Here is a 15,502-nt window from a genome sequence, read left to right as displayed (position 1 = left end):
GAACCGTCAGCAGCCAGAATTGAGAGGCGGCACTCATCCGACCTCAGAAAGACAGAAAACGGACTTCCGAACACTCTCCGTGGCACTGGCACCCGCTGGATGTGTTTTACCTGTGCCCAGGTAAGGGTCCTCGGAGAGCGTCAGGGGAACACACCAGCCCTCCCAGCACCAGGGCAGCAGTCACGCCGAGGAGCCAGCGCTCGCTCCGGCAGCCAGCAGTTTCGGATGCCTTTCTGTCCACACCACTGAAGGATCTGCTTTATAAAGCCCAACGAGCCCTCGCCAGGGTGCCGTAACGAGCAGCACTACCGCTCCCCATCTGACCGGTAACACGCTTCACAGGGCAGGCACACACGTTACAAGTCACTTTGGAAAAAAAATCTCACCCCTTCTCTCATAAACACCTCTATCTGCAACATCTCTTTTACTCGTTTCAAAACAATTCTTCCACAAATAGCAAAAAGGCATCCATAAAGCATCTCGGCATAAAGCAAAGTGCTAAATCTGGGTTGGCCAAAACAAACAGCGCTTCCCCGGGGCTCAATTTCCCATGCAAGTGCCGTAGCTCACAGATTAATCTCAGATACCTTCTACTGCCACAAGTGCTGGACATGGGAAGGTGGCCGTGCAATATTACGGGAAATAAATCCACAGGCTCGGTTCAACTCATTGCAAATGATCCTGCTGTTGCTGGCACACTGTGAAGCCTTAGGCAGGGCCCAGGATGTAGGAAAGACTGGGGCTGACTCCAGTCAGACCCTGCAGCCACTTGTTCAGCATCAGCCAGGAAAGGAGGCGTCCAAATCAATGGTTAACAAAAATAGAAAATTTTAAAAACCTCACACAAAGAACTTTAAACACAAATTTTCACCATTCCGTACATCTTAATCACTATTGTTTAAAATCGGCAATCTAAATTTCTTGGCAGGCTGACCTAATTTGTCCATGTCCCAAGGAAGCTTGCTCAGCATCTCTACGCTTGTCTTCCTGGTACTATGGAGAAACAGCATATACGCCAAGAACGTAAAATCAAAGCCTGAAGCCTCAGAAAGCCCCATTACTCAGGCTCCTTATGTGCAAAAGAATTGCAGTTGCTAGATCCCATAAATACTGCAGAAGTAGCTACCTGAGCTATCACCAAGGGATTTTCTTCATTTAAGTCCCAATCCAAGGGGTAAGTACTAAGCTTTTATATTTCAGTGAATCATTCCAAGTGAATGTAGGCATTTGGGATTGACAGCATGGAAAACAGAAGACCGATGTGTTTGCTGTTCTGACCTCTAAGTACTCAGACATCAACAAATAGGAGCGCTGTCAAAATCTCAATGAGTTCCCAGTAATAGAAACCATTACATGAGTTTAAGTCAGTCAGTGCTACCCGTTCTGAGCACAGCGCTTCCTAAATGAAGTGCCTGCCTTAAAGAAGCGTTGCCTTATATTTACATAGAAATAGCATGGTAAATGTGAGCCTAATTTTATTTTTATACATATATATAAATAAAAATAATACATATATAAACATAGGTATAAAAATAAAAAATTAGAATATAATTTCTTAGTATACCTCATGCTTTTCATCAGAACACCGTTTTGTGATATTCTAGGCTTAATTCATGTTGTCATTTTTGGCCTTGCGGAGTTAAGAAATTACACAGACTGGAGAACATGCTGGATTTCAGATAGCCGAGTCCTCCCAAGAAAACAAGTCTCAGTCGGGGATCCAGGAGACACTGGGTCTTTTTCCAGGTCTGCTGCTGATAAACTTGGCCATGCCTCACCTCTATGCTTGTTTATCTGGCTTTAGGTTAGATGTGCCTTCCTGCAAGCGTGAAAATTTATTAATAGAAAGAACTACGTAAATACTAATTATTTATTCCCAGTGAAATCCAAAAGCCAAGCTGGATACTTCCTCATTCAAGTCAAGATGATGATCCTTCTACACGTTTCAGCAAGCTGAAATCCATTATGCCACCTTTACAAAGTTTTCACAGGGTTACCAAGCTAAGGCTGTAAAGGAGAATTACATCAGCTAGGCTGACCTCCTACGTGTCACAGACATTTCACCCTCTTACTTCTTCACAAAACCCAGTTAATCACATTTGACTAGACAGTGCCTGGGAAAATACCTTATTTTGAGAACTCGTTCCAATGATTAATCATCCTCTTGGCTGAAAGTGTGCAACTTCATTTAATTCAGCTGCTTTCCTTTTGCCAGCCTCTGGTTCTTCTCATGCCTATTTCCACTGTATCAAGAAGCATTATAATACTCAGGTTTGGTTTGTGGGTTGTGTGGGGGTTTTGGGTTGGGGTTTTGATTTATTTTTTTTTTTCCATTTGTTAGCCTTCCAGATAAGCCAGACAAAACTCCTTTAGGAGGTCTCTGTGGCTCTCAGCAGGGCACCTCTGCAGAACTTGTGCTCCTTTTCCACCCCCTCGGTATTTCACCAGTATTGGAGTTCTCTGGTACTGGCACAGCGCTGGTGTCCGCACTCCTACGACTCCCTCAGGATTGCACTTTTTCCGCACAGCGGCGCGACTGCACGCTAAATAACGTGCGCTCTGCGCCTTGCCTGTCCTCTCCCGAGCCTGTGTGCACTCCTGGCACCAAAATATTGAACTACACTAATAAACGAATCCCTGTTTCCTTGAGATCAGGCTGCGCAGCCCGACGGTCATGCCCTTATAATTTACGCAGCGCCGACGTGCGTCATCTGCAAATCCGACCCCGCTGTAATTTTATCATCCTTGTGCCCAGGCTGGAGTTACCCCGGAGCTCCTGGAGAGGAGCACGCCCATCATTCCGGCGGCAGCTGCTCCCACCGCAACACGCGTTATCCTCGAAACTCGTCAGCAGTCGTCCCCCGCACAAAAAGCGCATCCCAAGGGCAACGAAGCAAAGCGTCTATTGACGTGGATGTATTTTATTCACAGAAATATGCCTTTCAGAGACTTATACATTACGGACTGGTTATCTTTACTAAAGAACTCGAGCCACACAAGATCTTGTACTGGAAACCAGTATAATGCACGTGTTAAGTTACACCCTTCCAGACAGCTGAAATATTTTTATCATAAAACCCAGAAAAACCCATCTGAGACCCTAGTCCAGGTTTAAAATCTTTGTGATAAACTAGATACTTCTTCCAGCATGCCTATTTGCTCCCTAAAACTTTGAGAACACAATCAAACTTTTAAATTGGTATTAATAATATGAACACTGGGATATCTAGGCCCTCCCTCGCCAAAAAAAACCCTCACTAGGGAGAACATTAATTCTATATAGTTCCCAAGGCATCAGAGCTGCTTGATGAAACCTGTGTGAATTGAAAATCACCTTGTTTGCACAGCTTAGCACATAAGCCTTTGAAAAAGTCCTGAAAAGAAATCTACAGTCAGAATTGATACAGGCTGTCAGCTGGGCAGCACGGAAAGCACGGGGTAAGAAGAAAAGGGTTTACAAGAAGCACTATTTTGTTGGCATTCAGAAGGCATTCAAAAAAAGCAGATTCTGGTTTTCTGTTAATTAATGGGATTACAGGTCTATCTAGTAGTAGCACCACTTTTCAGGTTTTTTTTCAGACCACACTCACCAAAAAACAGTAAATGGGAGGGGGTTGAACATGAAAAGGGAGAGGAAGATGATACAGTGAAAAAAATTCAAGACTTCTTCCACAATGTAAGTTCAGCAAGGAAACACTCCTACTATCTCCAGAGCCAGCTGCAATACAGAGACTGAAATTTGATTTTGGGATTTTACATTGACAGGTTTGGTTCAAAAGATCAGGAAAAACCAGCAAAAGAAAAAAAAGTTCCTTTCAAAAACTGGTCCATTTTCTACAAAAGCAGAATTATCCCCCAGTATGTGCTCACCAGCACACAGTTTTAAAAGCCCCCCATCACACAGTGCATCCAACTATTGTAAAGCCTAGCAGCTTTCAACATTAGAAGCGCCTTTCTCACTTAGAAATCTAATTGTGCATTACCTGCCAGCCACAAGGCATTTAGTTACAAATTTGGACAGTGAAAGAAGATTACATTTTTACCAGTATAAACAATCAAAATAAATTTTTTCTCTTAGGGAAATGAAAGAGATGTTTAAAAAAAAATCAGAGAAAATATTTTAAGTACAACAAAGAAATGGTGTTAAATGCTAAACGCCAGCCATCAAGCAATGTCAGGACAAAAAAAATTAAATTCTATTTAACTATAACTGCAATGTTAACGTAAGTTCTAGTTATACTCCCAAGCTGGGCAGAACATTAAAACCCCTTTTCCTTCTGGATCCTTTGAACACACACATTACAAGTAACTTGAAACACTGCATACAACACCAGTAGTGCTACTATAGTAAGACAGTTTATGGATGTGAAGAAGAGAGAATTTGTGACTACAGCAGCTTTTTATCAGAACCAACTAGTTAGACAGCAAGAACAAACTCTGGGGCATAAACAGCCACCTTCGGCTCCTTCCGCCACAAAAACTAATTTATTTTTCCCCAACCTATGCAAAGACATCAATTCTCACTCCCAAACCTCAGGTCTCCAGTAACCTGAAAATACAGTACCTTCAATGGAGTCTCAAAACCCAACATACTCATGGACTTCTGCATCATCTCCAAGACTAATGTCACCAAGGCTATCATTGATACAAATGCATTTTGGAGACAGCAATCAAGCTGTAATAAGCTACTGGAATGCTTAGAAGAGTCCTAAAAAAAGACATTAAGAGAAAAATCCAGGTCTAGAAGTAGACCTCCATTAGAATGCAAATGATAGAGCATTCACTTTCTATATTTTACTTTCCCTGTAGCTCTGAAACACTTTAAATCCCAGTAGGCTTGCTCCTAACAGTGTTAGTTAAAAGAAAAAAAAAATACATGCACACCCCCTTATAACTTTCAGAATATTATTTAATTTAAAGATGTAGCAACCCTAAGTTTTGAATCCGCCTCACAAATGTTTCAAGCTAATTTAATACACTGGTGATGGGAAAAGGAAGGGCTATATTGATTTCTGCTTCTAAAAAAAAAAAACTTATCAATAAGCTGCTTGACCCTGATTTAATGCAGAGCACTCTACCCTGGTCTGAACATTTTATGATATTTTTACCAGCAGGTGTCAGGTCTAAGATTAGCAGATATTAGAAGGTAGATTCAGTCTGAGCCAAAGCTACCCAGTACCAGAGAGGGTTTGTGTGCAGCGATTCCTGCTCATCTTGCTCTTGGGGAGGGGGTGGAGGTAATTCATTAAAAAAAGGAAACACGGAAAATAAGACTGCTGCCTGAAACCCAGCGGCAATCCAGGTCTGTGTGACAAATGCTGAAATCTTTGCAATGTCTCTGGCTTCAGCGTCTCCTCCAGCTCATCGGAACAAGGCTGGCCGCACAGAGGCTGACCTGCCAAAACACGTCCAAACCTTCCCTATAGCGTGGGGCTGCCGTTACAACACCGTTTGGTTCTTTGGACGAAAACTCCCCACCTCCAGACCACCCAGATGCAGGTCACCCGTTGCTTCCTTGCCTACCTACTAGAACATATCAACAACGTGATGCAATGCAGAGGGAAAAGACAGTATCCAGGGAACTGCCAGGGCTCTTTGGCACAGAAATAAGACATTTTCTCAGAACAAGAAATCACCATGAATGTCATGGAGATCACTAATCTCCAAAGACTTTGGCCTCACGTGTATTTAACAAGCTGGGAGAAGTCACAATACCACAGACCTGTAGACAGAGCAGCGTTTTTGTGTTTTGTAACAGGCTGCCAAGCATCACTGTAGAATATACACCCAGTAAGACAACGTGAACTGATCTGACTAAGTCACCCATGAAGATCCATCTGCTCGCTCATCCGCTCGGCATCGACAGACCTGTCTCTATTAAATGGGAAGAAAATCAAAGCCTGGTATTTTCTGGAGCATGCAGAGAAGCCCTATGGGAAGGGTGCATCCCTAGTCCTGTCACATCGAGAAGCTGCAGAAGGGACAATGACATTGACAACAGATTATGTTATAAGCCTTCCCTAGAAAATTTATATTCAAGATAATATTTAAAGGGGACAACTGTATTTAATAATGCAACAATGTACTAAAATGAAAAAGAAAGATTCTTTCAGATGTCATATAGAGTTTTCTTCTTAGGATTATAGCTACCGTAATTTTCATTGGCAGTAACCGTAGATGACAACGAGAAGAAAGCCCCCCAAAACAAAATTCTAATTTCTTTTTCCCGGATACTATTAATTATTCAGAAGTTGCACCTGATCCTCCTGGAACGCACTCTGGAGCCCACATAAAGGCAGCAGAATGCCCAGTAGCTATGGCAACTTGACACCCACCTTGGCTATAAAGCTGAAACAAAGCCCACTGCAATAAAGTGACTGTAAACTGTTCTGTGCAAGAGGCAAAGTTCAGCTACAGAGAAAACCATCCATTTTCTAAAAATGTTTCAATATTAATTATTCTCTCCCCACAACTACTTTGTATAATCAAAAGCCAAACCAACAGAAAGAGCAGTAAATGATCTAAAAAGCTGACTGTACTTTCTAGTGTCTCTGGACAAATCAAAACAGCAGGAAGATTTCTCAGACTCCAGTGTCTTGCAGAGGTTCTTTCAAAGGTCCAAACGGGACAAATTGCGTGCCCACCAGCAGTTGCTCATCTTTTCCGTGACGCAGTGACCTAGGAGAGTCTATTCACAGCTTTGGACCTCCTCTTCCATTTGCGGGCACGAGAAACGCTGGGCGACTGTAACTTCTGCTACTCATTCACCACCTGCAGGCGAGAAACTGTGCAGCCCAGATCATGCCCAAAGGCAGTATTTATGCCCCACCTCTGCCAACACCATGCTGACATTGAGCTTCAACATTCAGCTTGAAGACTTACTGCAAATACTACGTGTACTTGTAGGCGAGGACACAGGAGGGTGTTTGCAGGTGGAATAAGAGCCTTGGAGGACGGCAGTGGATGATCCTCTTCCATCACCCAAGCTGCAGGATGGCTGATGACACACGAAGGGGGCTGCTGCCCCAGACACCGTTCCCACTCCAGCCCATGCTCATCAGGAACAGGGGGTTCACGGGTGGCTACCAGCAAACACGCTTTTAAAATTGAAATGTAAACAATTCACTCTGCTTTTTCACACTTATCTGTAAATGGGAGACCCATTCAAGTCAAAACGATCCAGACTAGGTTGCAAGAATAGCTGCAAAATTTTCTATCCTGGAGAAGGCGTGTTAGTTTAAATAAGCAGCTGAACTTGCAAAATGTCTTCTCCCTCCCTGTCCTCTTTCTCACGTCTCTTGCATGTCCTTAGGAATTCACACCACCAGCAATCACCTCATGTGAACGTGGGATTACCAGAGATGTCATCTTAGAGCAGACTGGCTGTATGCATAAAAAGCTGTAGGGTTACTGATGTAATGGTGCATAGATTGGGGGAAAAAATACAACATCTGGTTTAAGAAAGTGGAGCTTACACAGCTGAGTCCCTTCCCACTCTCACCCATCTTTCAAATGCATTGGCCAACTTCGGACAAACTCAACAGAGCTCTCACAGATTTTATCATCGTGACAACCAGCAATCAAACTCCGCGTTACTACTGCTGCTGAAGAAGGGCCAGGGAAGCTCCATCTTTCTCAGGCGCCATTTGCCATGAACCACACACAGCACCTGCTTCCTTTTGCCTTGGTAGCAACCGAAAAGACAGAAAAGGACTACACACGTTAAGAGGCACGGTATATTGCTGGAGGGACACGGCGGGCAGAGCAGGGAAATGAGCTGCATTTTATTAGGGCACAGGGAATACTGCAGGAATAGAGTCACAGCAGATGAGAAATAAAATTAGTCAAAGGGGATTTTTACATGAGATTAGACATATCTATAAGCCTGGCTATATAATTCTGCAACTCAGTTTATTTTACCTTCTATATTTAACGGGAAGGAAATTCTTGCCCACTGAAGTGAATGGCAAAATTCTCAGCAGCTTCAGAGGAGCTGGGATTTCATCTCAAGATTTTCCAACTATTTGTAACTTAGAGACACATACCTCAAGGTAAACTTGACATTGGTGTATCTACAACATCCTAGATAGAAATGTTTAAAAACCAGGCAAACCACTGTAACTATGATCAGATTCCAAAGAGGAATAATTACATATAACATTCATTAATATGAAGATTCACCACACAGGACCTGTTCTTTTGCACCAAAGTAATTTGCTGGATTTATAGATCTATTAGTAGTCCTATTGTTAAAAGCCACAGACCTTGTAAGGTTTGTTAGTCTTCATGTGAGAAATATAGAAAGCAACAGTAATGATTGTAAAAAAGGTAATGAGTGCTGGGGAAGCTAAAAAGAAAACACATGATTGTATAAAACATTTCTATGTGGTACAAAAATGCAAAGGGCAGTAAAATATCACATTATAAAAATTTAATTTATATTTTGTTGTCACTTAAAGACTCCACTTGCAATTATGAAACTGGACAGATATGTTTGGGAAAGACAGCCATTACAAGGAGAATCATTAGCATGATTTGCATGATATGGGCTATTTTTTTTATTCCCGAGGATTGATATTAGTTAAGGAGGTTAAAACAGGCAGTGATTTCACCATATTTGATAAGGCTCAGCATGGCTTCGAATCACTTAAGTTTAGCTTTTATCAGCCAAAGAGCTAGAAGTATGCTTTCTTTTCATAGTTAATTTGGGATTTTAAAGAGAGTAAGATGACTAGGCTGACTGCTCTCCCTTCTAACAATCAAACAGGATTTAAATCCTTAAGGGAATAAGATGATCATGAACTGGATGGCTTGGGAACTTTTTCCTGTGCTAACCAAGAGCTTTTAGGAAGAAAGCTGCATACACCTGGGAAGGAGAGCAAAATTCTAATCTTGCACCACTTCATCATACAACCCTCCTGTACCTTCCATGGACTAACGTGTAGTAACACTGAAGGGCTCAGGCTGGGAATAACAGAGGTAACCGTACCCGCAGACCAGTTGACTCATTGCCTCTTCACTCAACGAGCACAGTCACTGTCTAAGCTTGAAAACAACACAGTCAACTCGCATGTAGCCTTTATTCCCTCCCATTTCTTTTCCTCTTGATATTCAGTTCTGCAAAGCTATTCCCACTACTCACATGGATTCCAGTGCTGCTGTAATTCCTTACAACCTAATCTTTCTCCTGTCATTTATTGATCTGGTTGCAGATGATGGCTTAATGACTTAAGACTGCCCTAAAGTCAACACTTGAGTTTACCTCAGAGTGAGAAATGCTCTGATTTGTGAAGTCCAGCTCCCAAAATTCAAGGTTAATTACGCTGCTCATCATCCCAACCCCTTTCAGAGAAGATGAGGCACCACTGCAAACATCCCCAACTTCGATCTGTTGGCATCCTCTCCTTCCACCCAACTGCGCTTTTGGGGGAAGAACAGACTTTGGTCTATGACTAGGTCTGAACCGAACGGTAAACTTTAAAAAGTCAGACCCCATTTATCTCTAATGAGACAAGAGTAAAAGGAATGCAGGGCAATCTATAGCATCAGTTGGCAGCTAGAAACAGCAGCTTCTTCCCTCTTCAAAGACAGAAAACACCTATCTGTAACCTTTGCACTTCACCAATCTGTAACAAAAAATACTGTTCTCCTCCCTCATTGAGGGCACACAGCAAACATTAGCTTTTAGATCCTGCACTGCCTTGAGATTGAGTTTTCTCACTTTCTTTCTTCATTATTACGTAAGTTTATATCTCAATATTAATCACCTTAAAATTAATTATAGCTATTGCAAAATTAATTCTAATCACCAGGAATTCCTACCAAACATATTGTTTTCTTCTTTTTAATGAGCACAAGACATTCCTTCTGGATCGGCAAGTCACAGTCACAGAAAACAAGGTTTAACAAGCCTACACATCTAACTGTTTCCAGTATCTGTATATTGTACAGATATTCTCCTTCAGCAGAATCTGAAGCAATAAGAACTGAGAGATATAAGACTGAGAAAAGCTAATGGAACCCACAGAGTTCAAAGCTGACTTCAGCCAACCATAACTGAAATTACTTATGTGAAAAGAAACCAAAAAGTCATAGTTCCATCTTTGCAATTCCAGCAATAGCAGAATAGGTATGAAACATTAAAAAGGAGAAAAGTGCAAGTTGTTCAAATTACTGGGACCAGTCTGAATGCTTGACGATGCTCACCAAACAAATGAGGGGAAAGCAACAACATGCAAATCACAAGACACACAAGGTGTGGAAACTGTTTTCCCCCAGCATAACTCTGGCACCAAGAAAGCCACTGTAACTGTGGCTAAGCAAGACAAGGCTGGGAGTTAAAACATGCTGATCAGTATCAGCAAGGCAAGAAATCACTGAAAAAGTAGTCCTAGCTGCTGCCGGAGACTTGTACTCTGTGAATCGCATCAACTTTCATTCCCCAATTCAAACACTCCACAAATCTGCTAAATCAGCTTTCAAAAATTGAAAGGATAGATACACGTGTGACTATTTAAGCATTACCAAAGGTGGCCCCAGACCACAGAGTAACCAATATTTTCAGATGTAACAGGTTGCTCACTGCTACCTTATTCCTGTAATATTATTTCCCAGCCTTTCTGAAGTCCTCCCTAGAAAAGCACACAAGCCTGAAGCAACTAGTGTGCTGCCTGCAGAATACAGCCAGCAAAACAAGGCAAGGCATGCTACATCGGTAACGAAGGCAGCAAACAAAGACATGGGAGAAATAAGATTACAGAATGTTAATAAATCATCGTATTTCAAACCATCTCTGTTGAATGTGGAAATGCACCAACTGGGTTACTGACCAGAAAGCGTAGGAGGGGCAGGGGTGGAATACTGGTGGATAGACTAGACATTTAACTTCTAATTACTAGTGTTGTTGGAGTCTTGATTACAATATTCCAGAGCTTCAATTCAATTGCATATTCATTTCAACACTGAAACCAGACATTTTCAAGCTGACACTGACTGTAACCCAGAGATCAAAGACACTAAGTGCTCTGCTGAACTAGCAGCCTGATGAGGCTTTCAGGGAGCTCCAAGCAGACACTTTTAACTTTTCCAGGGTGCGAAGCCCAGCCTAGCAGTCCCTCAACCCCCCAGTGACTCAGACATGCTACATTTGCAATACTGAATTATTCATTACGATTCTATCAGATGGGGGGACCGGGTCTGGGCTTCTTTTCTTCCCAGTGAAGTTTCTCTCTACTGCAGAGAATTGAGCACCTTCTCAGCCAGAGGACTCGGGGCTGCCACGTTTCGGTGCAATTCACATTAAATTCTCTTCTGATCCTGGCTTTCTTGTCACCCTATTTGACTCCTTAAGAAGAGTTCTTCAAAGACTGGAAGCAATAAAAAGCAATTCATTAAAAATGCCCCTGCAGTCCACACTCCCTTCCCGAGTCCGGAGTTTACTGACTGTGACACCACAAGGATATTTCAGCTGCACGCTCGCTTTGCCTCAGACATGAATTTACGCTGGAAATAGGGCAGAATATGAAAACATCTCCACCCTGAACGCTCATTAGTGTGCCAGGTAGGTCAGAAGCATATTGCAGGTCACAGACACTCAGATCCAGTTCTGCGTGGAAGAGATGTTCTGGCACACCTGTGACAGTATTCTTCTCTCTGCTTTTGCCAAGCAGCCTGCCACAGCACACGTAGGAAACGGAGATGGTCTTGCAAAAAATGCACCATAAGCAGAGGCTGTCAAGTAGCAGCTCCTTTATGTTCATGTATTCAACCAAACATCAGCAAAATAGCATGAGAAAGCAAAGGCAATTCTGAGAAGGATAATTGTAAAAGAAAAGCCAAATCTTTGCATTTAAGATGTTGAGCCCCTTACAGAAAATCATATCAACTGATAATGGCACTGTTCCTTTTTCATGTTTCAAAACGAGAGCAATGCCTTTATGCAGTCCTCTGCTGCAGAAGCCACTGCTCCTACTCCTGCAACACCTCCACCAACTTCGCCCAGCAGAAGAGTCGAGGCAGAACAGCTGCCTCTGTACTGACTTGCATATGTTACAATCATTGTTTTTCCCACATACTATCCATGTAAAAAGGAGAGAATTTATCTGGCAAAAAAGATGCCTTTTTTTGCCGTTTGTTTCTCTGTTTCATTTCGATGGTGATGTGGAACTGCCATGAAGTATATACCAAACAGCTCTTCTGGAGATACCCTGTTTGCTCACAACGTTCAAAAAAAAACAAAAGCACTGCTCTGAAAGGTACAACAAAGACAGCAACGTAAGATTTTTAAAACTTGCATTTCTGCTAGATGCTGAGTTCAGGTTGTCAAATTTTCCAGCCAGACAGATGGTGACAGTGAATTAGAGATTCAGCTATGAAAATCCTGTGATTTTCAGTGGGAGTCATGTGCCTAAAGTCATGTAGCTTTGGAAACTAACTGGTCTCCCACCACAGCCAATATTTGCTGTGTCACAGGTCCAGATGCACAAAAACATGTAAACCATGGCTCCTGTTCAGTTCTGTTTCTGAAGTTGCAGCCACAACATCAGTAGGCTAAACTTTTTAAAGACTTAACAGCCTGAATGACTACCCCATGCATTTGGCAGCAACTCTACTCCTCCACATTTATAGGGCGCTGAAGAAAACAGGACCTACTCCAAAATCCAGGCAAGCTCAGAACATATACCAACAGTGTCTTAAATTTATCTTTTTTATTGCTTTGCCCTCTAAATACAGCACCCTTTTCAGGTGACAAAGCATGATGCAAGGCTGTAGGGGTTAATACAACCTAGCTCTGCTGGTCTGTATCACTGAGGTTTTACCTTAGTTTCCCTACTCAGCAGTTGTCTCTTAACACCATACTAGCATTTGCCGTAGTCCCATGAGAAAGTAAAGCTTCTCTCTACAGAAAGATCAGAAGTTTGCAGCTGTAACAAAGCATAATCCTTTATAAACGCCTTGTGCACCGGAAAACGCCAGAGATATTAAATCTTGACCAAATACCATTTTAAAATCAGAATTCCAAGTCCAACCACTCTAACCTTTTAAAGCTGTAGTTTTGGCAATGTACAGGACTCTTAGCGAGTGAGGATCAGGGCTTACATTTTCCGGTAGGTCATGTCAGCTGGTGCGTGAGGCAGCAGAGAAGGGGTTTTCTGAGTCTTAACAGTGCATAAAGAGCTACAAGTCAAAGGGATTCCACCTTAAAAAAGCGTACTAAATCCCTTAACCTTGAGAAGAACTATGCTCCACAGTGCCCTGCCTGCACAGATCCTGGCAGATGGGGTCTATGGTTTTGCTTAAAGATACTGAGAGAAGAAATTTCTTCAAAGCTTGGCAAGAAAAACTGCAAGAGTGTTATCAAGACATGCCAAGGAAACATGGAGTTGAATGCACTTCTCCAGAATCCAAGTCTGTGTCATGGATATAGCCCAGAATTCGACGTGGCAGTTCTGCCCTGGCATAGACCATATTAAGAGCTTAATTGCTGTTTCACCCATACATGCGCAGTTTAGAAATTGGTGGGGTGGAAAAAGGAAGCAAACGGAAAGTCGCTTAGACCAGGGGGTCTACAAAGTAGATTATTTAAAAGGCCTTTTAAAATAAAATTTATGACGGTAGAAGAGTTTACCATCATCGCTACCAAATTGTGAGATTTATTACTCCAAGCTGTTGTGACTAAGCCGCATCCAAAGCCATTCTTATTCAGCCTTAAAATTGAACAGAACCTCTAATCTTGATCCTATCAGGTTTTTTCTGCTTATCCTCTACTACACTTCAACTTAAAATCAAACGTTATTGCTGACAGTCTTCAGCTCCAGTAAGCACAGAAAAAAACCCACAAGAAGGAACAACTGTTAATCACACAGGACAGCCATCAAAACCTGAAAACCGTTTGATAAATCGACACTTGTTTCTCGCTGACATGAATCATCACACCATGGCATGCAAATGATGCGAACATGCCGCATGAGCTCGTCATCTCAGAAAACAAACATCCCCATTGTCAGCATTCAGACAAACAGCCCCTCCCCGCTCGATCCGTTTTTGTTGTCCTTGTCATCAGCCCTACAGAAGATTACTGTGCTCAAAGCTGCGCACATCTTATTTTCATGAATATAAACTAATGTTCTGAGATGTCATAGGACAACGATTCACCTCGTGCATCTCTGCCAGCATTCTTCAGTCCAAACCTACAATTGCCAGGCAACTGCAGAGCACATACACAGCATCTGTGCAAGAACTACAATGAACTCGCTTCACTGTATACCCAAGCTACAGAGAGATGCACTTCTCCATTTACCTAATAGTCAACTTCTGCGTGGCCCACGGAGAAATCCTCACCAGACCGTTCAGCACAGCCTGCGCACAAGGCAGGAGCCAACAGTGCAGCTCCAGTTCTAGCCCTTCGTGGTCCCCAGCAACTCTGAACCTTTGCCCTTCACCCGCCTTTTCAGTCCACCTCTGGGGATGTCAATGAGAGCACGCAGTTTGGTGGGTGGCAGGGATGCTTGAAGATATATTTGGTTTCTATAAATATCAGTCTCTAGCTTCTTCCCCTTTTAATGATATAACTTTGGTATTTTGGCGCCATCTTTCAAGAAAGAATGGCCAAAACTAGAAAGTAAAATAAAAACCTGTCTAGTCATAATTTAAAGAGTAGGGGTAGTTATTTGGTGCACAGAACAGGCTCAAAAATCAGATACAAGAGGAATTGGAACTGCAAAGCAGTCAGCTAATACGAAACAGGAGGAGAGCTGCACACGCACCAAAAAAATCACCAAACTATGAAGTTTCACAAAGCATCTGAAGTACTGCACAATCATTTCTCAGAGGCTGAGCAAAATGCAAACAGTCAAGGGGAAGTTATAAAATACTGCGTGTGCTAAGGCACGCTCCCCATCTTAATTGTTACGGCAAGCGATTCACTACTGCTGATTTTGTAATAACTACTACTTACGAAATCCCCTCACAAAAAAATTATTTATGATGCTTTTAGGAGGCTTAAACAAAGCTCTGAGAGCAAATGCAAGGGTTTATTGCACTGTCTCCTCTCCATGAGAGGTTTAAACACTTTAAACTGATTAATCAGTTAAACAGACGTTGACCAGGGGTCTGTGAATGAACTTAAGCGACTGGGCTTCCTCTGAGGTTCACCCACCTTCCTTGTTGGGAAGGAGAAGATGTTTAAACAACCCATGCTTTTATTAGGCTGAACAAAGCCACAATATTGTTTGATGCGAAACAGGAATGCATTCATAGTCATTTAAACAACAATTGGCATAAAAGTTTCCTCCAAAAGTCTTAAAGCTCTAAGTACACTCGCCGAAGACCACTGAACAATTAAGCTGACAGAGGAAGAACAATATTTTGCCATCTTCTCCTCAGTAGCTGTCATCATGGCACTTGGAGGGGTCAGGGGGAAGACAAGATAATTCTGCCCATTCCTGTATCTCCAACAAAAATGTGGGAAAATCTTCTGGGATCCTTTTCTCAAGGGAGTTGA

The 15,502-nt window shown here is 42.4% G+C and overlaps 1 protein-coding gene across 7 annotated transcripts in view; it reads right to left on the bottom strand.

Moving 5' to 3' along the window:
- Positions 1-15,502, bottom strand: part of KIAA0930 (KIAA0930 ortholog) — a 94,349-nt gene that overhangs the window by 40,840 nt on the left and 38,007 nt on the right. The gene's annotated exons all lie outside the window — the stretch shown is intronic.

The sequence above is a fragment of the Buteo buteo genome, chromosome 19 (genome assembly GCF_964188355.1).
Source record: "Buteo buteo chromosome 19, bButBut1.hap1.1, whole genome shotgun sequence".
In the NCBI taxonomy this organism is placed as follows: Eukaryota; Metazoa; Chordata; class Aves; order Accipitriformes; family Accipitridae; genus Buteo; species Buteo buteo.
The sequence above is the reverse complement of the archived record's forward strand: the minus strand, read 5'-3'. Positions and strand labels throughout refer to the sequence as shown.